This window comes from Zonotrichia albicollis, chromosome 22 (assembly GCF_047830755.1).
Source record: "Zonotrichia albicollis isolate bZonAlb1 chromosome 22, bZonAlb1.hap1, whole genome shotgun sequence".
Taxonomy (NCBI): Eukaryota; Metazoa; Chordata; class Aves; order Passeriformes; family Passerellidae; genus Zonotrichia; species Zonotrichia albicollis.
In genome coordinates this window covers 1655872-1680289 of record NC_133840.1, presented here as the reverse complement: position 1 = coordinate 1680289, position 24418 = coordinate 1655872, and the positions used below count along the sequence as shown (strand labels likewise).

Here is a 24418-nt window from a genome sequence, read left to right as displayed (position 1 = left end):
AAATAGGATGGACAAGTGTAAACAGAATTATTATACAATTACAGTGGTCCTTGCAATAACTATAACACTGTCCACTGTAATTTTTATGTCTCCATAAACTACCAGCACTGCAGGATTCCTGTAGCCCTTCTCTCACCCCACGTGGCAATGTAATAACTTTTGCTAGTTAACGTATGCATCAGTGCAGTAATTTGATATGACAATGATTACAAAATACTCCAGCAGTTTTAATTGACTAGTGTTGAGATCATATCAGCAGCAACAGACAAGATCTTATCTCGTGTATGACTTCCATCCCGCCTGACTGGGACAATATTTATGTTAATAAGGATGGCAGGCATTAGCCAAGTATTAAGTCCTCAGCTGTGCTAACTACATCTAGATGCAAACAATAATTTCACAGACTGCTGGCCACCCTTTCCTATGTGTGTAGTGGTCGTAAATAAATAAATATTTGGTGTTTTTGCACTACCAAAGGAGCTTTTTTCCCTGGATCCCAGATTTCAGGATTCCTTGGCAGAAATAGCACTGTAATTCAGCAGTTAAGAAGTCGCCAAAGCTTGATACTGTATCTGAAGAAATTACCATAAAAATCCGAGGCAGTATTGTGCCTCCTGTATGCAGAGCAGGCAGACTATTACCTCCTCCTTTGTTGCTGCTGCAAACATTTACTTGGAGAGACCTTATTGTCAATGAGTTTTTGACAGAGGTCAAAGTATTTCTGAGTGAAACTGAAAGAGGTCTGGGACTTATATCAGACAGCTGACAGCATCAACAATAGTGTGTTTACTCATCCTGCATGCTGGAAAAATTAATTAAAAGTGTTTGTGAGATGTTGTGAGCTGGCAGAAGCCTCGCATGCTTTTGGTAATGAGGATGCTGCTGTTGTCTGTGGGTGGAGGGAGCCTTGTGGAGGGGCTGGAGCACAAGGAGGAGGCCTGAAGGAGCTGGGGCTGTTCAGCCTGGAGAAAAGGAGGTTTTAGGAGGCCCTTTGAGCTCTTTGCAGCTTCCTGAAAGGAGGTTGTGGTGAGGGGGCTCGGTCTCTCCTCCCAGAGAGGGGAGAGGACGACAGGAAATGGCTGAATTTGCACCAGAGAGGCTCAGATTGGGTATCAGGAGAAAGATTGTCATGGAAGGGATTGCAGAGCTTTGGAACAGAGTGCCCAGGGGAGTGTTCAAGAAACCTGTGGATGTGTCTGGGTTTCTGTCAGTCAGTGCCAGCTAACTGAAGCACCTCACAGACTCATCCCCTAAATTCAGAGAAATTCAGATAAATCCCAGCAGTGATGCAAATGACAGATTGGTTGGACATTAAAACCAGTGCCTTTGTTTTGGGAATATGTAATTAATATTCGGCCACTTAAAATATTCATCAAGTATTTTCATTCTGTTGCTCTTTGTTAATGCAATTTTAAATGCATTTCTCTTGAATCAGCCCAGTCTCCCCTTTATGAATCCTTATCTCTGTCCTATAGGCATCTCTATCCCTGCCCTGATGTTCCACTGTACAAGAACCAAGCTGCTCATAGCCCTAACCATACAAAACCAGATGATTCATTACTGACGTGGGTGAAAGAAGGCATTAAATACTGGCATAAAGGAGAAAAGATAAACTGGTACCAGAAGGTTCATCTCTATTAGCTAAAGCGTTTGGTGACACCAGAGAAGTAAACCCAGGGTTATAAACATTGGCCTGGATTGGGAACCTGGAAGAAAACCCAGGAGAATGAAGTTCTGTGTTGATTTGGACAGGGGTCTGCCTGTGAGTGTCCCTCTGAGGGACAGGGCTGATCCCTGCAGGAACATCCTGGTGCAGCAGTGAAGGATTTGGGCTCAGTGTTACACTGCTGGTAACTGTGGGCATTCCCAGCCATGGAATGACTCAGGAATTACTGAGAGCTAAAGAAAATCAACTTGTGGGCTCTTTTGGACTGCAGTGTGGATGTCAGGCATCTTAATCTCTTGGCATTTCCCATCAAGTAGGAAGAGTAAGGACTTTTTGTTTTTTAAGGCAAAAGGCAGTTTAATTCAGGGCTTCAGGAGCTGGGACTTGAGGAGAGGATCAGGTCTTGTCAAACTCCTGACTAAACAAGAAAAAGAGGGAAGCAACCTGCAGAGAAGAACTGCACTGCTGTAGAAGGACATTGTGATTTGGAAGGTGACAAATACAGCCCTGTTCACCACACTGGTTCCAGATATGAGCTGGGACACAACATCAAACCATATAACTTGTTATTTCATGCACCAGCCCAAACTCTGGGGATGGGCCTTTGGGCAGAGGGCAGGGACTGGGTGGGCAGCAGGGCGGGGCCAGGCAAACCTGTTCCCACTCACTGCCATGGGGTCCCAGTTGTGGGTGATTACCCAGGAAATAAAAGAGGAGCTAGGAGTGCCCAGCCCTTCCTCTCCAGCAGAATGAGGGGTGCTTGTGCCAGGTTGATGCAGTATGACCTGCTTGGTGAGCGCTTTGGAAAGCTGCTGCCTTGGCTCCCACGTGTGGTTCGTCTCCCAGCAAAGGTAGGACATTCCTGCTTTCTTCTCTGGGCTGTGGAGGAGGTGGGCGAGGACGTGGCTGTACCAATGTGATGTTCCTGCATCCAGAGCAGGCTGTGCTTGGCTTCTTGTGTTTCTGCCTGGTAAAAAGTGAAGGGTTTTTATGGCTGTGATGATTTGTTCCTCCTCTGGCCTCTGGAAATGTGCCTGGATGTGTGCCCTCTGCAGCAGAGTGCACTCTGTGTCTGGGCCAGCTCTAGGGTGGGAGGCAGAGTCTCTTCTGGAGAAGAGGAACAAGGTGGAGTTTCCAGATAGAAAACCTCTGAGCTCAAAATAAATCCGTGGAAGGAGATTTGATTGCCTTTTATCACTCGGGTGGTTTCTGTGGAAGCAGTGCTTCCCTGGAGCCCATGTCCCAGAGCCCGTGCAATAACAGTCCCTGAGGCACAAACGAGCTGTGCCTGGAGAGGCAGGGAAGCGGGCACTCGGGAAAACAGCATCCTCCGAGCATCCTCTCTCCCTGCCGATGGCGTGTTCAGCGACGTGCTGTGATGTAAGGCAGCCCTAAATTACAAGCAAACAAACACAACCCCCTGTCGTTCCTCATCTCTCTGCTGTGTGGGCAGAAACTCATCTGGTAGCCTGGAACAAAGTGCCTGGGTGGATGGGAGCCAGGGAGGCGGCTCGAGCCGCTCCTCCCGCGGAGATGCCGCAATTTAGTGAGTCATTAAGAAATAATACGGGGTGTATCGCTCTCTCTTGTTCTCTCCACACACAGTCGAACGGAAAATATGCAACATAATCTCGCGCATTTATTTGGGGTGAGGGATAATGGCCCTCGGAATTAAACACCAGCTGTCTTTGAAGGAAGCAAAACGCTCTGACCGCCCTCTGTCCCCCGGCTGACTGCTGTACTTTATTGCAAAAAGTGAAGGGGAGAACCCTTACTGAAGTAATTTAGTTAAAATTTACACTCCTTGATTCTGTGCCTCTTCTTTTTCCCTCTTCTAGTTTTGTAGCTATGATGCAGTATTGATCCAAAGATCTATAGGATCATACCATGGCTCCAGGTGGGTGGCAGAATTGAGGCTAGGCTTCATTTCCATCTGAATGGTGCAGAAAATAATTCCACTTTCCAGCTTTTATTGCTCAGAACATTGCATTTCTCTCATTGCAGTGTATGGGAATTAGCTCTGGAGGAAAGAAATGATTTTTTTTTTTTTTGCTCCCCCCTTGATGTAGAGTGGAGCAGAAGGATTCAGGAAGAAGTAATGTAAGAAAGCAGACAGCAAGCTCATTGCTGTTTGAATTAGGTGCAGCTGGATTGCTCTAACGAAACGGGACTGCTCATCCGGGGTTCAAGTGGTGTTTCTGCACAGGGATGGTCTCCAGACTGCAGGTGCCATGTCTGGCTGGGACAGCCCCTGCAGCCCTGAGAAATGCAGGGATGGCAGAGCAGGAGCAGCTCAGCTTTGTTCCAGATGTGGGTGTGAGGGGATGCACGGGGAAATCTGGTGCTTTTTTATCCCAGCCTGCTGCAAAGGCTGAAATGGTGACCCAGCCTGGACTGGCAGTGTTGCCACACTTCACTGAGTTTGCTGTGAGAGTTTAGTAAATCAGAAGGAACTTCCCTGCCAGAGAAGCAGGCTGCCACCTGTTCATCCCTGTGGCCACCTTAGACTCATGCCTCTGGAAGAGTTTCCCACAGTTATTTCCTGCTAGAGGGGGAGGAAGGAGAAGTTCAGTAATGTGCCAAGGAAATTCTGCTCTCTGTGCATCCAGGAAAGGAAAGCCTTTCAGAATGCAGTGCGTACTCTGATAAACACAGCTCAGAAAGTGCCATCAGCATGCTATGACTGCTTTCAGAGGCACAGGTCCTGGGAGCTCCTTGTTGGTGCCAGTGTCTCAGGCAGGAGTCAAGGGGAAGGAAAAAACAATCTACAAGGGTTTAGGATCATTTATGAAGGTTCCTGTAAGGCTGTAACCAGCAAGATGCTAAATGTTTCTCATACCACAGAGGTGCTCTCAGGAGAATACCTGTCCTCATGAAGCATTTACCTCTAACACAGAATAGATGCTGCTGCTGCCGGTGTCACTTTAGTCATGGCATTTCCCATGACAGCAGTGGGATTTTGCTCACCCAGCTGGGGCTGTCCTGGGCAGGTCTCTGAGGGTGCTGATCTCATTAGCACCCTGAGCAGTGCCTGCTTGGCTCAGGGCTTGGAAATGTGCTCAGGCCACAGGATTTGTGCTTTCTGTCAATGACAAGTGGAGCAAATATTGACAGTGCTCTCTGAGACTCCAGTTACTCTTGCTCTTGTTAATTCAGGGCAAAATTTATCCTCGTGCCACAGGCCTGTGTTAGTCTGTGCTATTGAAACAACTGGACTGCCTGCTCCCATTTTTTGCTGTGTGGATAATTTGGGGAATAAGGGAAAGAAAACTAAGGGTGTGTTTGGTCATCTGTGGAGCTTTTTAAACTTTTTTTTTATTTCTAACCTCTTGTTGGACCTCTCGTGTGCAAACATAGAGAAATTCTGTTAAAGTTACTTCAAGTTGGGAGAGGGGGAGATGGAAATACTGAGAACAAAACAGTAATTTTCCTCCTGAAGCTGGTGAACTTCTGGGTAATGCCCTGGACATCTATCGCTTTTAAAGGCTCCTAGATTTAAAGAAGAAAAAAAACTGTAAAAAACAGACATGGAAAAAACCTGGATTAAACTGTCACTCATTCACAATCTATCCAGGAAACTCATCCATGCCCCTACAGGTAGCTAGTTATCCCATCAGGAATTTCATATTCTTGTCTGAATCCTGGAACACAAATTGCTCCAGCGCTATGGGTCTGCCTTGATTAGGGTCTGCTGACACAGATGTCCCCAGCATGTGTTCCTAAAAAGCCTGCTCAAATAACTGCTTCTTTCCCCAAAGGGATCAAAGGTTGAGATGGTCTTTCCAGAGCTTTAGCCAGGCTGTGCAAAGCATCTGCAAAGTTTAATCCCTTAACCTTTCCTTCCCTCCCTCCCTTGTCTATTTTTTTTTTAAGGATGGTATAAATGGAGTTTAAGGGTTTATATTTTTTTCTTTATAAAAACAGCTATTACTTGTGAAGAACCCCTGGAAAAGAAAGTGTAGCCTTGCTTTTTAGCCAAGAGACAGGTTTTGGCTATTCTGTCAAGGATAAAGCCCAGAATGCCTTGGTACACTTGTGCAAATATCTAATGTTGACATCTTTTGCCAGCTGCTGTTGTGGCTTCTTTTTCCTTGGTGAACCAAATCCTCTCGTGATGTGGCCTCTGAGCGCCATTATAATTAAAAGAATTAAAATTCAATTTGAGCTATTGTCGTTACACAATGCAAAGTTCAACACCACTGAAGGTTGATTTTATTGATTCTGTATTGGGCACTCCATGGAAATCAGTTACCTTGACACAAACATGCTATTGGCAGTAGAGGAACAAATGGTCCAGCTCCTGCCCTTGCTCACTCTAATTTTACTGTTAGCAGCACCTTTCACAGTTGAGGCAGCACTTCTATCTTAAAACATGTTATTTCAAGATCACTTTGGTCCTGGAATTATCTCCAGCCTAAATAGCAATATAAGATTTGGCCAAAAAACATATGCATGAGAGTTAAATGCTACAAAGCTTGCTAAAATTGCAGCTGTCAGTGGCAGCAAGGAACCCTGTTCTTCCTGAAAGAAGAACACATGGTTGCCTTTCCCCCTCCCCTTGCACTCCTACTGTCCTGGCCTGCATCTATCTATTTTCTTTATTTATTTTAAACCCCAGACACAAAGTTTATCTGAATTTTCCCAAATCTGTTTCACTAAGAAACAACCAACTGTCGCCATCAGCTGTCTCTCTATTCACCACAATTATTTCCAAGAGACTGGATATTGACTCGGGCTGAGCTCCTGTGAGTGTGAGATGCTTTGAGGCGCTGATGAGAATTGCTGCTGCTCTCTGGAACTGCTCCTCTGAGCGGAGCAGCTGCAGCTCCCGCTCGCTGCAGCGGCACCGCAGGGGCTGCCCACTGGGAAGCCTCAAGCTGTTGTGCTGGGGTGTGAGGGAGCCTTTCTGGGAGGCAGGGAGGCACTTGGACAACAAGAGCAATCTCGGGAGGCAGCTTTTCTGGTCTTTATATCAGTGTTCTCAGTTTGGATCAGACAATAAACATTGCTTTTCCCTGGAGTGCGGCAGAGCTGTTGAGGTATAGTTAAATGATAATAATGATTGAACAGAGCTGGGAGAGGATTCCTGGACAGCTCCCTTTCTTCCATCCCCTGTCTATGCACTGGATCAGGAATCAAGGAGCAGCTTGTAAGGCTGAACCCCAGCATGAGAGGGAGCAGAAGCTGTGGTTTGTGTGTGCCTGAGCTTTCTCAATGTGTCACCTGTCCTGCTCACTGATTTCCAGCCCCGGAGTCTCGTGCATTGTCCAGTGTGTGATGACCCCTAAACATCCAGGCTTTGTCCTCCCTTTGGGAGAAAACCTGGCTGGGAGCTGCCCCTGTGGAAGAGGCCTGGGCTGGATGGCAGAGGCTGGTGCTGAACGCTGTGAATGTGCTGCAGGCGCACCTGGGGATGCTGCCCGGGCTGAGCAGCACGGCCGCTGGGATGGCGCTGAGCCGGGGATGGGCAGGGACGCCCAGGGATGGGCAGGGACGCCCAGGGATGGGCAGGGACGCCCAGGGACACCCAGGGACGGGCAGGGACACCCAGGGATGGGCAGGGACACCCAGGGATGGCGCTGAGCCGGGGACGCCCAGGGACGCCCAGGGACGGGCAGGGACACCCAGGGATGGGCAGGGGCGCCCAGGGACGGGCAGGGACACCAAGGGATGGGCAGGGACGGGCAAGGACGCCCAGGGATGGGCAGGGATGGGCAGGGACACCAAGGGATGGGCAGGGACGCCCAGGGACGGGCAGGGATGGCGCTGAGCCAGGGATGGGCAGGGGCGCCCAGGGACGCCCAGGGATGGGCAGGGACACCAAGGGATAGGCAGGGACACTCAGGGATGGCGCTGAGCCAGGGATGGGCAGGGACACCAAGGAATGGGCAGGGACACCCAGGGACACCCAGGGACGGGCAGGGACACCCAGGGATGGGCAGGGACGGTCAGGGACGCCCAGGGACGGTCAGGGACGCCCAGGGACGGTCAGGGACGCCCAGGGACGGTCAGGGACGCCCAGGGATGGGCAGGGGCGCCCAGGGATGGGCAGGGACGCCCAGGGACGGTCAGGGGCGCCCAGGGATGGGCAGGGGCGCCCAGGGATGGGCAGGGGCGCCCAGGGATGGGCAGGGACGCCCAGGGATGGGCAGGGACGCCCAGGGATGGTCTGGGATGGGCAGGGACACCAAGGAATGGGCAGGGACCCCCAGGGATGCCCAGGGATGGGCAGGGACACCCAGCCCGGGGCCGTTAGCGCCGCGTTCAGCGCATCCCGGGCTGCGGCACCTTCGGGGGAGGGAAAAGCTGCTTGGGTAGGAAAAGTGTTGCTGCTTGTTTTGACAGAAGTCGCAAACTGCCTGGGAAGACCTTGTCTGCACATTCTGTGACTGCTGCTCAGCTTATTGCTACCTCATTAGCAAGGAGTCACCTAATTAGCGAGGCAAGCTGTTAATTATGTGTGTACTGCGTTAGCTTTAAAAATGCTTTTAGATGTTAAATATTTTAGTGATAAAGAGTTGCCGTTAAATTATTTTCTTTCGGTATAGATTTCTTTCCTCTGTCAAAAGGAAACAAATCGTGCACTGCTGTAACCACCACAGACTGGGGGAAACCAACTGGATTTCTTCTGGTGGAGTTGGCACTAATGAACAGAAATAATTTTTAAAAATAAGATAAAATGGCAAAGACTTGGTAAGGTTAATAAGATAGCGGAACCCCCCTGTGTCCAATCAGTCTTGATAAGAGAACAAAAGCTACATGTTTGCTAAAATAACTTTAAAAACAAATAACATTGACTTTCCACACCTAGTGGAGACCAAATTTTCACTTGCCTGCATGCCTGCTCTCCCGGCATGCTCGGACCTGTCACCGTTCCGGCTCTCCCCAGGACAGTGTGACTTTGATTTTTGACTGCTGGGCAATCTTTTTCATCAGATGGAGCTGGATTGCAAGGTGGAAATTAGGTGTCCCTGCATCTTCCCACTCCTCCAGCTCACATGAAAATTTTGTGTTGAGGACATGGATCCACTTCCTACCGGCTCCGCCGCGTGAGGCTTTGATTAGCAATTATTTCTGAGATATTAAAAAACACAATAGATGTTGCAGGGCTCTGGATTTTCAATTAGGATTAAGGGAAAGGAAGGACTGTGGTCACAGCTCCATAGTTGTTTGTCCATATCAGAATGGGAATTTTTTGCACTGCCTTATGATCCTGTGTGCATGGGTGCCCATGTACCAACACTTTGGTGTGTTACCTGTGTCTCTTTGCACTGATTAGTTGAATTCTGACTTTTACTCTTTTTTGGGGGATGGGAGATGGAATAAACTAAGGCAGACAGCACAGAGGTTTTGTTCCTGATCTCTCAGCACTGTGTCTTTACCCTTACCCTGCTCCTCCTGTCTGTATGTGACCTGGGATAGTAAAACTTTTGATTCAGCTTTAGAGAGGAATGAAACCACTTCAGCCACTACTGAAAAAACTCAGATGGGACCTCTGGCCTGCAAGACTATTACATCTTTTGGCTGATGCCTTGCAGATGCATTGCAAACGTGCCACAATGGCAGCATCCCGGTGACAGGGCTTTAAATAGGGCATTTCCCAAAAAGGTGCTGGAACTGGGTTCTTGAACAGCTTCTTAGGAGCACATTCTGGAGCTGAAATAATCCAGAATACTGAAACACTGCACAGCTGAACACTGTGCATTGCCTTTAGCTGACAAATGACTGAGAATTGGAAATAGAAACCAACACCTGGAAGTAGAGCAATCAGGAATGAGACAGAGGAGTCTCAGGTGAAGTGCGCTGCTTTTTGGGGACAGGGCAGGAAACCCACTTGGTGCAGCACCTGCCACTGAGAGGGCTCCCAGAGCTCTCCTGAAACAGGCAAGTGTGACCTGTTCTTCAGACCCAGATAAAGCACAGTGGGGTGATATCTTTAAAGTAAGTGTCCACTCTAATATTTCAAAAGGACTTTTGGGTAAGGAAAAATAAACCTAGATGTGCAGTTTGTCTTGGGGTGAAGCTAGAGGCGAAGAAGAAATATTTGGGGCTTCTACCACTGATTGCACTATGGGTTTAAATTCTTATTTGATAGTCAATAAAGACAAATTACACTCAAAAATAGGCTCTGCAGAGGAGTGAGCTGGCAGTTTGCAGAAGGGGGTGTGCGGGATCTTAACGTGCAGTCGCTTGTAAAGGCTTGGGAAAAAAATTTTCAACTGCACATTATCTGAGTGAGCTTCCATATTTTACCATGACACCGACTCCGAGACTCATTTCCCTGGGTTAAGTAGTGTGGGGTGAAGTATCTGCCTCCGTGCCTCTCCCGATCCATCTGCTGCAGGATCCTGGGCATTTAACCTGCAGCGCCTGCTGATGTATGACCAAATCAGAGAAAAGAGGCCGCGTGTTTAACCCTCTCCCTTTGTAGCTGCACTTAATGAATGTCACACAGGCCCACTATAGAAATGATGGAACATCCATTCTGGCAGCAGGAACAGAGCCCACCGTGCAATGATATGGTGAAATATGCTGAAAATATTCACAGGAGCCTGGGAACATAAACCCATGATTATTTTTTTCACTTAAATTTCAATATTTTAGCCAGTTTCTTCCCCCCACATAGTGAAAGTGCAGTTCTAAACAACATCTAGTTTTTTTGAGGGGCAGAAAACTCTATTTTCTTTTTAATGTGGCTGTACCAAAATTGCTAACTTATGCTAACCAAAATGTAATTATGTTGTCCATGCAGGTCATTTTGTCTTTCTGAAAAATGTCTTCTAAGTAAGATTGCAGGGCTTAATGACTACATCCAGTAATTCCTGGGTTAAATTCAAAGGTGATAAAAGTAGGGCTATGACTTTTCTAGCAGAATTCTTCATCTGCAGGTGTGCTATCTGCTGGCCCAGTTATTGCCCCCTCACTCATGGGGAGTCTCAGGTGGATTTTTTGAAAATTCACTCCTTGCTGAGAAGTTTTTGTTCAGCATCTTGGAGGCAGCACGAGTGAGTGAGCTGGGAGTGAACAGGAGGAGTTTGTAGCTGCAAAGCTCCTCTTGCCATGAACTGGAAGAGTTTCATCCTCATTCCCTGCATGGATCTTTTCCCCCTGAACTATCTTTTCCACCTTTTCTCAATACCGTTTACATTTTGCTTCTTCTCACCTACAAAACTTGCACCAGATCTCTTTCTTTTGGCCTTCATTCAGAGACAGAAAAGAGTGTGAAAATTGTTCATTGTATGACTGTACAAAGCCTCCTTCAATCAGTTTCCCTAAATCACCATCATTCACCAGCCTAACTTAAAAATAAATAAATCACTTTTGTTGCTTCAGAAGGAGAATATAAATTTGAAAAGCTGGTGGCTAATTACTTCTGTTATACTCTGCTTCATGCTGGCAGCAAACACCTGTCAAGTGCTCTATCAGAGACTCCTGTACTTGTCTGCATGTCCCTGTTAGAGGATGCTGTGCTCCAGGGAGGCTTTTTCATGGAATTGCTCCCCAAATAAGAACAGCAGCACCCTTGGGTGCCTCAGAGCTTTGCCAGTTGATGTACTCTTGGTTTACAAAGCCTGTGCTCACACTGGAGCAGGGAGAGCAGGAGAAGCTTGGATCTCAACCTTTGCTTTTCCAAGATAATCAGCAAACAGTGCATGTGTGTGTGTGAACACGAGGTATGTAAATAAATGGAGGCAATACTATCTCTGGGACCTTCATTTCACCCAAGCTATTGAATCATCTCATCATAACTGCTTGTTATTAACCAAGTGGCATAATTCCAACTTAAACTTCCCCTTTGTTTACTAGAGACTTGCTGAGGAGCTTGTGCTGAATACCTAATTTTCAACCTTCTAACTGCATGTATTCATAGAAGGACCAAGCAGGGTTTAACTCAAAGATCTAGAGCTGGGTGTGAAACTCAGGTATATTCTTAAAAGAAAGTTTCAGGTCTGTGTTTTAGCAGAGAAAAAATCTTGTGAATACAATTGTCAGAGCAAAGGGAGGTGATGCTTTGCATGAACTGTCCTCATAGAAGGGTGTGTGCACTCCTTCCTCCAGCCAGCCCCAAAACTGAGCACTTCTCATGTGGTGACCAGAGGCTAAAAGTGTGAGTGAGGGCCTTGTCTGCTCACCTGAAAGGGAGAATATTCTCTGAATACTTCTCCCCCTTTGCTCCCCTCTCTTGCCTAATGTCCACAATAAAGCAGGCTGATTCTGCTACAGGAAAAACCCCAATAATTGACTTCATTGACTGGCACAGGGGAGGGGGCTGTGCTGGAGCTCCTGGTGCTCAGTTGGGTCATGGTGACTCCAAACACATCCTCTTCCTTGCAGCTTCTGCTAGGGCTCAGAAGATGTGAAAGCAAGCTGTTAATCATACATGCTGCTGTACATCTTAATATTTAAAATTAGGGTGGAAAGGTGGCTGTGCCTTGGAGGCTGAAGGACTGTGCTTGGAAAAGCATCAACAGCTTTGTGGAGCAGAGTGAGGGCAGGGGAGCTCCTCATGGAGCAGGGCTGCTGAAAATTCTTTATGGAAATGAGAAAAAGGTAGTAAAGGCACCTCAATAAATTAATTTAGATGTTGAAGTGATGCTGCTAATCCTTTCTGTAAACAGGACTTTAACAACAAGCTCTACCTGCGCTTTCTGTTTCGTTTCCAAACGCTCCTGCCCGGTGGAGAAGCACCAAGCTGATTAACTCATGAAACGGAGCAGAACCCGCTCTGTCCCTGGGCATTGCTGCTTCCTCCCGGAGCAGGAGCAGCCTCCCCCTTCCCCAGAGCCATCCCTCACCCCCGAACCCAGAACATCCCTGTTTTCTGTGCCATGGGACTGGCAACAGCCGCGACCTTCAGGGTTTGGGTTCTTGCTCTTCCCAAAAGGATTTTTCTTTGAAAGTCTGTAACTTTCGGGTCCCTCACTGCGTGTCCCTGCGGAGTTTTTGTCCCAGCCTCCCGTGGCACGGCTCGGTGACACGCAGAGCCCGCTCGCACGGGCAGCCTTGACAGAACGGGTGCCCCAAGATAAATAGGCACCTTCTGCACGGAGCTGAAAATCGAACGGTCCCCGTGCTCATCTGGAGCTGAATAGATTGTCACAGAGCCTGGGGACAAGGGCAGGGCGCGGGGGGAGCGCTGCTGGCAGCAAAGCCCGGCCCGGCTGGGCTGGGCTGGGCTGGGGAGCCGGGCCCGGCCCCGCTGAGCCCCGCTCGGCATCCCGGGCTCTGCTCCCCGCATCTGGCGCCGGGCTGGAGCACAGGGGGGACCCCGGGGGCCGCGGGAGGGAGAGGAGCGCATATAAATCATTATTGGCGAACATCTCAGCTCTTGAGCCAGGCTGTCGCTTGCTGCTGCTCGTGGTGCAGCCCAGACATAAATCATAATTCCCCTACAATAGATCCTTTTGCAGCCGCCATCAGGAAAAGTGTGTTGGTTTTATCGATTTTTTGACACCAGGGCCCTGGCAACGGCCGCTCTGAATCATTATGAAATGAAACTGATTAGGAATTCATGGAATACTAAATAAACTTTACGAGCCCGTTGTAAGTTTTTTGATGCATGGGGAGCGGAAAATGAAAACTAATGATATAAAAATTACACAGCGTGCTGAGTATTATTATACTGCTATTGATTTGTTTCAAACTGTACATCAAAATCGAAGTGTGCTGGGTGTGCTTGGCTGCAAGGCTGATGCTCAAAAGCTTTGGAGGTTGGTTGTTTGTTGTTTTTTTTTTTTTTAATGCTGGCCCCAGCATTTTTGCCAGTTGGAGAAGGCTGTGCCACTGCAGGATTGCTGAGTGCTCCCTGCACCTGCCTGTCCTCCTGCCACCACCCTCTGCATGGTGATCACGGATTTTATTCTGCCATTTGCATGGGGATTCTCCCGAGACAAAAATATATTGACGAGGATTTTAGCCTAAGTGGATAACTCCCCACACACACACTTCTGCTCCAGGGAATTTTACTTCTGTTCCTTAATAGCCAACGTTGTGAGGGAAGCCCAAGACACTTGACAAACATTTATGCAAAACTGCACAAAGGGATCATTTGTTCTGCCACTAACTGCAGCCACCTCGGGAGTGAAGGGGAACAGCTGGTTATAATGCTGCCCATCGCTTTGGGTCAAGAACAGATAACTTGCCATTTTTTAAACTTTTCTTTCTACAAATAGACAATTTGTAACATGATCGTAATAGCCCTGTCCAGACTTAAAATCAATGGAAATAATGAGTGGAATAGGGGTGATCTATTTGCTTCCTATTTACTATTTTTGACAGCAGAATTTAGCAAAATTAGGTAAGAAAAAAAAGTTAAAAAGGCTGAGATTGTTTCAAGTGTCACAGTGAGACAAAGTGCTGAATAAGAGCAGGGGGGTGTGGTTAGATGTAGTGCTGGTGGAGTCATTGCTTGTTTTTGTTGGAATAAAAAGGATCCTCAGCTGCAGATTGCCCGGCTAGCCCAGGCGAGTCTCTGTCCTGGCTGGAGCAGTGTGGTTCTGTACTGCAAAGTGCCCAGCCTGGCTCTCTGCTGCAGGCAGCACGCTGGAGGATGCTGCAGCAGCTCGTATTGCTATGATTTGCTTTAGGAGAAAAACCCTGCCCTGGAGTAAATGCCTTTATTCTTCATGGCATCCTTCTGCTGGAGTTCCATGTGTGGCAGAAGAGCAGTGGGACACATGCAGCCATGTCCAAAGCATTATTGGGGAAAGGCTTTTTGTCATCTGAGTGCAAGAACAAGGTCACATTTAGAAACGCCGGATGGTGTAAATGGGTTTGGGAGGTGATGGGAGCAGCAGTAACAAATAAGGCTGTAACAGAGAACCAAAGCTCCTTCCTCCTGCCAAGCCAACACCAAGATAACCACTGCTGGTGGGGGCACAAACCCTGGGGTGCAAGGAGCTGCAGTGTCCTCAGCTGGGGGACAAATGCCTGAGCTGGGCAGGATGTTGCAAAGTCTGTGGCTTTGGGAATTTGGGAATCTTGTAAGCACAGCTGGAGCAGGGCTGTAGTGATATATATGATGGGGTTTTTGGGGGAGACAGCAACCCCAGGGCTGAGGATGTTTCTGAAGTCCCCTGCCAGGGCAGGAGCTGTTTCTGCAAGCGGTGACAATATTGTGATAGCTGAATATGAGGTGGCCTCAGCTCCTGGAGCAGGTACAGGAGGGGTCTCACAGGGCTATGGCCGCTGCTGTAGGATCATCTGGCAGCTGAGCTGAGCTTAATGCAGGGGACTTCTTAGGGTCAGCTCTATTTCTAGCTTCCTGTGCTGGTGATCATCTCTGGCCTAAGCACATTGCCTGTAAATGGAAATGTAATACTGGAGAGAAGGGAGAAAATCCAACAGAATCAGGAACAAGAGAGGAGGAGAAAATTTAAGCAACTGGAAATAAGCTGCTGATCCACAGAAGGCTAAGCTGTCATGTCCCTTTGTAGTCCCCTGAGATTCTGCACATAAACCCCCTGCAGCTCCTTCTGTGTCCCTGATAAACCTGGATGTCACTGCTCCAGGCTGCGCATCCAGCACCAGCTTGGAAACTGGGATCTCCAGTTCTTCACCCCACAAACAAATCCTTCAGCCCCTTTCTATTCCCAAGCCCAGAGAGCTGAGCCTGCAGGGTGCTGGTGGTGAATTTTGCTCTGCTTTGGCTGGGGAAGCTGTGCCTGCAGCCATTGTGGTGTTGTCCATGCCCCTCTACTGTTCTTCTTGAATGTGGACTGGAGACAAAGAAGCTGTTGGCTTCAAATTCTCTGGAAAACAAATCTGGGGTGTAAGACTGAGCAGCCCTATTTTTTTGGAAAACAAACCCCATATTTCCAACAAGTAATGTCACTTCAAGAGTGAGCTCCTGATTCTGGTCCACATCTGAGCAGCCTAGGAATTACAGATATAACACACTGGATATGAATATAGGGTTTATTGAAGGGGAACAGCTTTAGTGTTTCCCACCAGGGCTGTGTTTGACTGTGTCCCAGACCTTGTGCAGATCCTGGGGTAGCTCAAGGAGCTCCTGCTCTCAATTCCCATCCTCCCAAGGATGGCAGCCTCATCCCAGCTTGCCAGAGGCTCCCATAAATTCTCTGGCAGCTGTGGGCTCGTTGCCACAGTCCATGGGCGTTGGGGTGTTTGTGTGGCGCAAGCAGGGATGATCTGAGCTGAGGCAGTTCTGCTTCCCCGTGATTGCAGGGCCCGCTCTCGGCGCCTCGTCAGTGCTGGCGCTGGGGATTTTTCCAAGATATGTATATTGAATTTAGATTTGTGCTCTTAGTACCTTCACTCATTCATTCAGAGCCATATTGACTACATAAATTGAGTGTTACAAGTAAGAGAGAGTTTAGCCATTATTTTCTCAGTGATTTGATTTAATGGCCTGGCTGTTTTGGCCATTACTTCTGGCTTTTCATTTGCATGGATTCTTGGCTCTGCTGATTAGCATGTTTTTTATATTTGCCATTTAATTTTTTTTCCCCTTTTGGAAAGCTGAGTGTTTCATAATTAAATAAATTCCTGCATCTGTTTTGTATCTTCATACAAACGCACATAGAAAGGACTATATACGTTTTATATATATTTTTCCCCCATCTCTGCTGATTATACAGAGTTAAATGCAGCTGTCTGTGTGAGAGGAATATTGTGTACAGTGTGTGGAGTGATATACAGGTCACTATATTACTGATGAATAAAAGTTTCCTCCTAAGGCAGCTGCTGCAGATTACTTAGTGCTTGACATGGCGTGTCTTTGTGTCACTGTTACCGGGTGAAATTAAATCAGAACAGGAAAATATTAATTTAAAGTAGGGGATAGAGGCCGCTCACTTCCAATTACTCTCTACCCTGTCAGCTTTATATGGGCGCAAACAAGGAAGGAGGCTGGATTAATTGCTTTGGACTCTGCCCCACTACAGGCCCAATTATAGAAACATATTGGCTCCCAGCACTATTATATACACTGCTGTGCAGGAAATTGTGTGAAATTTTAACGGATTTCAGACGTAATAATAGAGAACACGATTCAGGACAGCATTAGCAGGCTGGGTGGAATCTTTACGGATGGGTTAAGGTTAAGCTGTTTGGGGGTCCTTTGTGTATTAAAGGATCATCTGGTTAACCCATGTACTGGGAGCTTTTGATACTGGCCTGGGAGCAAACAGAATAAAAACATTCATCCTCTGACAACAAGGAGCTAAATCCTCAGTTGGAATGAGGGCAGGAACATGCAGTGTGAGGCTGGGGATGCAGGGCTGAGGAAGAGCCTTGCATGGCATTAAACACGCTGCTGTGGGGAGGTGCTCTTCAGAAACCACCCCTGGCTAGTGGCGGCTTGGTGTGAGAGCCACCTGCAGAGCCTGGGGCAGCACAGGCAGGGTGATCAGCACTGACATCTGAAACGGGCATGGGATGATTGTTTTGGCTGTAGGAGCAGTGCTCCATTCAATATTTTAGTTAGAATTTGTTCAGACTTTTTGTTCCTCTCACTGTGAATCCCATCTGCTGTTTCACTCCTTTTTCTGTGTTCAAACCCAGGTGTTGTAAACACCTGGCAATTTGTGTGCCAGATCAAGGGACTTACTCCAGAGCCAGAGTGACTCTCAGGACTCCTGAATGTCCTGTCAAAGTCTCTGTGCCTGTGTGTGGAGTATTGCACAACCACTGTGGGCTGGTGGCTTTCCAAGATGTTTGAGGTATTAGAAGTGAGGAACTAAAGAGATTCTGTTGACTCTCTGCTTCCTGCCCAGACAAAAGTGCTGAAGTTGTTGAGTAGATGAACCTTTGATCTCCTGCCCACCAAAAGTGTTGTGGGTTTGGTTTCACAAGAGCCCTGCTCTGCAGAGTGAGAGCAAACTGTGAGTTTAGCAAGTGTGTACCACGCCTCCCTGTCAGCCCCAGAAGGGGCTCTGCAGCCTTTGACTTTGTGATCTCCCAAACCGTGACTCTGACACCTCCCAGCATTTCCTCTTCCTTGCTTGGGATATCTCCGTGACAACTGAAGATTTTGGGGGGATGTCAGAGGAGGGCCAGCTGGTGGGGATCATCACTGAGGTAAAGCTCAGTTTAGCTGGACTTGTTTTAACTGGGTGAGATTGTACTGACTCTGGAAAGCCTCAAGGTTGAAAACACAGAGCCCTAAAGAACATGAAGTGTGAATTCAACCATTCCTGCCTCTCGAAATACCCAGAGTGGGTCCTTTAGGGCATCCCAAAAGCATTAGAAATGGAAATCTGTCCTAAGAAACAATATCCAACAGCAATTGTGATGGGGCTGGGGAGCTCTGTGCCCTGGCTGGGAGCACTGTGTGAGTGAGGCTCAGGCTGGAGGCAGCTCCATCTCCTGGGTCAGGGGCTGCTCCCTCGGCTCCCTCCTCAGCCTGGCTTGCACATCAGTGGCACTCTGTGCCTGTGAATGGGCAGCAATAACAGTGTTACAGTAGAGCTGCTGGTTTAGGGTGGCAGGGGAAACGCATAAAGAGCTCTCTGGAGGCTCCAGGGTGGTAGAAGGAAAGTAAATTCTGACCAGAAGTGGTTATTGAATGGCAGAATCTTTGCTGTTTTGTCTGAGGAAGGTCCATTTCATTCCTGGATGCTTATTTGGAGGGGAGCTGCATCTCCAGCTCAAGGCTTTGCTTCCCTTGGTTCTGGTCCCTGCTCAGAGAGCCAGCAGGACCTGCAGGAGCCTCAAAGTGTCACTTTTATATTTGCAGTTTGTGCTGGTTTTAAACCAGGAGGGGTGAAGGACTGAATTTATGGTGTCTGGTTTGGGAAATCTATTTTTGTTCCCTGCAACTGATTGTCTTGTAACCATGCCTGTTATGAGTGGGGAGTGTTGAATACAGAGCCGTGTATAAATATAAATCTCGTGAGACTCGTGTGGAATCTTATCACCAGCAGGTGACACTGAAAGTTCTTTTGGCACTGAAGGCACTCTGATATGGTGATCTGGGGAGGAGGGGGATGCAGGGTCCAGCTTGGCCTGAGGGTTCCCTGTCTTTGGAAGAGCAGGGGGATGCTGGAGGCACCAATTTCAGCAGAGAGTGCCAAGGGCAGCTCCTGCTGCTGCCAGGGGCTGTCCCAACCTCACGGCTTGTGTTGACATTAAAACCTTTGGTATTGACCCAAAATCCTGTGGTATTGACCTAGCCTGAGAGGGCTGTGGAGAGCTTTAGGTGGTATTTCCAGCAGATCAGTGGTTCCAGCAGGACATGGGCTCTAATCTGCTGGGACAGCTTCCCTTGCTGCTGGGGCAGTGGGGTCTGAGAGCTTCCCACCCCCAGGGCAGCACCTCTGCCTTCCTGCCTCAAGGGGCTGGACTGGTCCCAGTGCAGGGCCTGCAGCTCTTGGAGTGTGCCTCTGGAAATGAAAAACAGGGAGAAAAAGTGCAGGTGGCTGCTGTGGGATGGGACAGGGGATCACAGCACAGTGTGGCTGTTGGGCAGAGCTGTCTTCTGTTCCCTGGGAGCCTGAGACACACCCTTGCCCTCTGAGTGGGAGCCACTTTGCTGCTTACAGTAATTATCAGCTCCTTTAATTTTTTTTCCCTAGAAGCTTGTCAAAATTGGTTGATTTTGAGGGAAAAAATTGAAGTGTTGCCTCTTAAGCACAAGAGATGGATTTATCACTGATCTTCTGAGCAGAAAGGCTTTAAAGGTGCCTGTGGAGCTGGAACAGCACAGAGAGGGTTAATACTCTGCTTTGTTGGTTTTGACTAGGGCCCATGGTTTTACTGCAGCAGTAAAGTCACTTTCCTTTTATGTTTAAAAGCCAGCAAGGAAAAATTGCAATTACAAAGACAACTAAAATCTTCACTGGTACTCAACAAGGTAATCAGTTCAATTGATTTTTTTTTTCCCTAGCCAGAAAAGTATTTAAAGTTAAATTCTATCTGTGATTTTTATATGGAAAAAAAAAAATCTGTCCTGTGAAATGCTTCCTGGTTTTAAAAATGCTCTATTTTATTTGCCCTATAAATGCAAACTTATAAAATGCGATAAGGGATCTTTCTCTTCTCCCTGCACAGACAAGACCCGAGCGAGCTCCCTGCTATCCCTGCATGGCTGCCAATTGCACAGACAGATATCACTCCATTAGTCATTAGCATCTAAATCATCCCACTTCTCATTCAGGTTTACTGGGCTGTGATGGCTACTGGATTCATAGGACACCTGAGCCAGGTCTTTTGTACAAGGTCTCCTGGAGCAATTGATTGTAAAAAGACAGCAGGAGAGCAAACCACTGCTTTCTGTGCCCTTTTGAGCAGGGAGGATGGGCTGTGCTGCCATGTGTTTTCTCTATGAATTATTAAAGTTTTTTCATCTTGAAATATTGTAGGAGGATTCAGTTTGTGTTGTGCATAGCAGTGCACGCCCCAGTGCAAAAAAAGCTGGGAGGATTTTTGGAAAAAAAAAAAATAAACAACCCACTTAATTTTCAAGTGTGATACAATAGGAGCATCTCTTCCCTCTCCTCCTGGAGTGGAAGGGGGGTGGGGATAAAGGAGCTCCATGGCAGAGCAGCTCCATCAGAGGTCTGTTCTTGAGCCATTTTAATTAAAATTGTCGTTAATATTGTAGCTAAACTTGTTCTTTGTAGAAGCCAAGTCTTATTTACATGGATCAGGCTGTAAAATCTGATGTGTGAATGTGGCTTTAAAATGATGGGGTTTGAAGCCAAGCACTCTGGAGCACGTGGGCTGGGCTGTACCTGAGCTGCCCTGTGCCTGTGGGTTTTGTGAGCCCCGTAGCTTTGTTTAGGGCTCAGAAAGTGCCTTTCATGTTGGACACTTACAAAAACCCAACCACCAAACAAAAAAAACCCCAACCATTTAAGTCCTTGGAGCTTTCTAGAGCAGGGAGAGAAGCAAATGAAAGAGGAAAGCAGGTCTGTGATCCAGCACTTGCTGGGGTGAATCCATGAGGAGAGAAAGGAATGCCCAGCACATGTTCATTTTCGCTTGATGTTTTCAGAGGAAGTGGCTGACTTTGTGTGAATGTGCTGGTTTGGGGGTTAACCCTTCCAGCATCCCTGTGCCTACAAACATTTCATTACCAGCAAGCCTCCATAAATTCCTGGCAGTGGTATCCTGCCCAAGCCCTCGGGCTACAGGGATCTTTAGTCACTTTGGATTGGGCTGGATTTGAAAATAGGTCCCTAAGGTGAATGGCCAATACATCAAACCAGTAAATCATGTTTTATACCAACTCCTAATAATGAATGAAGTGCCATTTCATACAATACCTAAGTTAGGATTTTATTGATTAACTCTCATCTTGGTGTTCCACCCAAATCTAAGATATATTGCCTGCTGTAATTTTTACATTAGCTGTCAAATTCATCTTGTCTTCCCAGGGTTATGATGTGTACGGAGCAGACAATAAAAACCATCACAGTTTCAGTGTTTATCTAATGAATATACACAGGCCAGAGAGATTAATAATGATTTGATAGGCAGAGCCAAGAGGCAGGAAATGCCCATGTTGGGGCTGGTGCTCAGGACCAGGATTTCAGATGAAGGTGAGGGCTGGAGGAGGAGGAGGATGATGCTCACTTGTCTCACCCCTCGCCTCCCTCCTCCCCCTGCCAGGCTGTAATGGATGAGGGCAGTCTCAAGGAAGCAAAGATGATTTTTTTTTTTTTTTGTGCATAACATGAAGGAGCAATGGGGAAGGGCTGCTGGTATACACTAAACTAATCCTCTGAATAATTTGCTGAGGCAGAGCTCTGTGCTGGTGCTCAGAACCCCAACAAACCCGTGCTTGCTGGCATTTCACCCTGAAAAGAAATATTTTTGGGATACCCTTCCTTCTATAGTTCCTGGTTAATAACCACTCCAGGTCTTGAGCAGAGCCCTGGCAGTGCTTTCCTTGTGTCCTTCCCACAATCCTGCATCCTCCTCGGGATGCTCCGTGGCCTTCGAGGCTTCCCCGGAGGCAGAGGCGGCCGCGGTTGTGACGGGAGAGGGAGCCCTCACCCCGGCCATGGCTGCGGCCTCAGCTGGGGCTTTGCCTCGGGGCCCCGGAGAGGGAGGAATATCGGCTCCTGTGCTGCAAGCTCCTGGGATTCAGCCCTAAATCCCCGCGGGCTTTGGTGCTGCGCAGTGTGGAACGGGAGATTGTGGCTCTCCGGGAGCGGGGCAGGGCAGGCTGGATCTGTGGGCTGAAGCAGCGAGATGGCAGGGCTGGGGAAGGGCAAAGGGCTGGAAATGGCTGGGGAAGCGCAAAGGGCTGCAGCGAGTGCCGAGCACAGCCCCGGCCCCGCTCCGCTTCCTGCGGGAGCTGCGGCCCGAGGATGGAGCTCAGGAGCAGGGATGGGGATGCAGGGCAGCAGCCCCGGCACGGCTCGGCTGGGTCGGTACGTGCTGCTCTGCCTGGAGTGGATGAGCATTAAAGGCAGCAGTGGTGTGCTCAGGGGGTGCAGGGGGAGCAGAGCCCGGCGGGGGCTGAGCCAGGCTGGCCTCGGGCTCGCAGCCTGGTAGCCCCTCGCTGTTCCTGCTGGCCCAGCTGAGCCTTCATCGTGCTCCTGACCTAGCAACGCCTTTGGCAGTCCCATACTCGCTGTACTTTGAGTGGTGGGCTCCTCAGGGCAAGGACATTGCCCTCTGTCGCTGTTTCCCGATGGCAGCAGGGTCCTGAGTGGGGCTGTGCTGTTGAGCAGGTGACTTTCCCAAGCATCCCGTGCCATTCAGTTCTCCAGCCAGGTTTGGTGCGTGTCACATTTTACATCCCAACCCGTCTTTTATCTGCACAAGCAGTCAGATCATAACCTGTTGAAAAATCTGTTTATTAAAGAGAGTAAGGAAGCCTCAAAACAAATGTCTCCCTGCCTCTTTCCCTCCCTTTCTTCCCCCCTTCAGTCCATGATTGCGTTTTTCCTTTCTGCATCCCAGCATGAAACAGTAACACATTACAGCACAAAGCAAAACAGCACTTATCTAATCTGGGCTATAATGTGGGGTAGGCCCCGAGTAGGATGCAGCCGGGGCCAGGAGGGGGCTGGCTGCCAAAGGACAATGGATCGCTGCAGATGCGGATTGAGTGAGACAATTGAACCAATTATACTATTCCGGGACTTCAATGAGATCGCAGAGCATTTCCCGAGCTTGGGTAGGAGTAATGAGCATTCCTATTCATCTGTGCCCCATCCTGCCTGCCCTGCTCTGTGCAGAGTGCAGCCCCTGCACTTGTGGCCCTCGGACAATTCCGCAGCACGCTTTGCTCCCCTAGCTCACTCTTTGTCCTGGTCACAATTTCAAAGTCACTAATTGCTTTCTCCCTTCTATCTAAACTCATGTGATCATTTTACTTGAATAAGTAATATTTTTGAGTGTCCCACTGAAATGTTTGCTGCTGTCTGGAAGCAGCTGTTTTTTCACCTCTGAAATTGCTGCGTTTTGGCAGCTGCTGGAGGGAGCTGCAAGTCAAACCTGAGGCTGGTGGGCACACTACAGTGCTCTGTAACACTTTGGGTGAGAGGAAGCAGAATGACCTGTGCTGTTTCTTTTTAGCACCGTTTAAGCTGTAAAACCAGCCAACCAACTCTCTTCCAAATGTTGGCTGCTGAGATTGACTGCACTCATGAAGATAACGGGGGGAAGTATTTTTCTCTTAAGTGCACAGCTGTCCTAAATCAGCCAGGGATCCTGGAGGGCCAGGGAATGCTCAGCATCCCAGCCAGGGACATAAAGACACCAGGCAAAATGTCACTTGAAGTGTTGCCTCTTCTTCAGCAGTAACTCTGCTCCATAAATGCAATTGATCTCCTGAGAGAGGAGGGATTTCTTCAGCAAATGCAAGCTTTGTGAGGAAAAATATATGAGCTGTTGGGCTGGTGTTCCTTCTGTGTGTGCTCCACATCCAAGGCCTCGGAGTGCCACAGCAGCAAGGGGAGCTGGGGATTGCTCTGTGTGGGTTACACACTCCACAGGGAGCTGAACTAAAGTTGTGTCCAGAGTTAAAATCACTTCAAGCAGTTATTGCAATGTAAACTGAGCAGCGAGGGTTTATTTTTTGTTTCATTCATGTTTTTTAGTACAGCATTGTTGGTGCTGTCACGTCCGGGCTGGATCAGCTTTAAACCAATGGGAATAGGAAGTTTTGGCTCAAGGAAGTTTAGGCCTTGCCCTGGCTGGGCTGAGCAGCAGCTGCAGCATCCTCAGCTCCAAGGAGGATTTTGCAGGATGGGCTGAGGGCTGAGCATGCAATGGTAGGAGTTTTACAAGTGTCTAAAAACAGAAGCTTATAATGAAAGTGCTTCCTCAGCCATAACTATAGCGTGCTGGCATAATTGGAATGCTGAGTGGTGTGCTGGGTTTAGGAAGGTAATAAGAACTGCAATCAGTATTAAATAAAATGTATCTTCCTTTAGGGGAAATAAATGTATATTAAATCAAATATTCATGAATCTGAGTTAGTCTTCATACATTACACAAACAGTTTTTCAAAAATGCAGCTATCCCTAAGGCTGGGTGTGATGTGTGTGAAGGAGAGGGATTAGCTTGGAGCTGGGGACAGGGAAAGGGCCTGGCCTGTCACCACCTGAAGGAACAAAGCCCTCTGGGCTCCAGTGAGCTCTTGCCTGAACAGCACCTTTGAGAAAGTGGTTTAAATTGTGCAGAAGTGTTAAAAGAAGCAAAAATGCCTCTTTACAATATTTATCATCTCCAGCAAACCTGGACATCCACACAAGCCTTCCAAGAATGAAAACCTAAACGGGGAGTGGGTTTCAGTTCACAGATATTTCAGTAAATACTGGTTCCCTGCCA

The 24418-nt window shown here is 48.1% G+C and overlaps 1 long non-coding RNA gene across 1 annotated transcript in view; it reads left to right on the top strand.

Annotated features, from left to right (window-relative positions):
* Window positions 1-2331: 2331 nt before the first annotated feature.
* The window catches only part of LOC141731401 (uncharacterized), a 165779-nt gene continuing 143692 nt past the window's right edge, over window positions 2332-24418 (top strand). The window contains exon 1 of the long non-coding RNA XR_012583478.1: window positions 2332-2517. This is a non-coding gene — a long non-coding RNA (uncharacterized LOC141731401). The remainder of the gene's footprint in view (window positions 2518-24418) is intronic.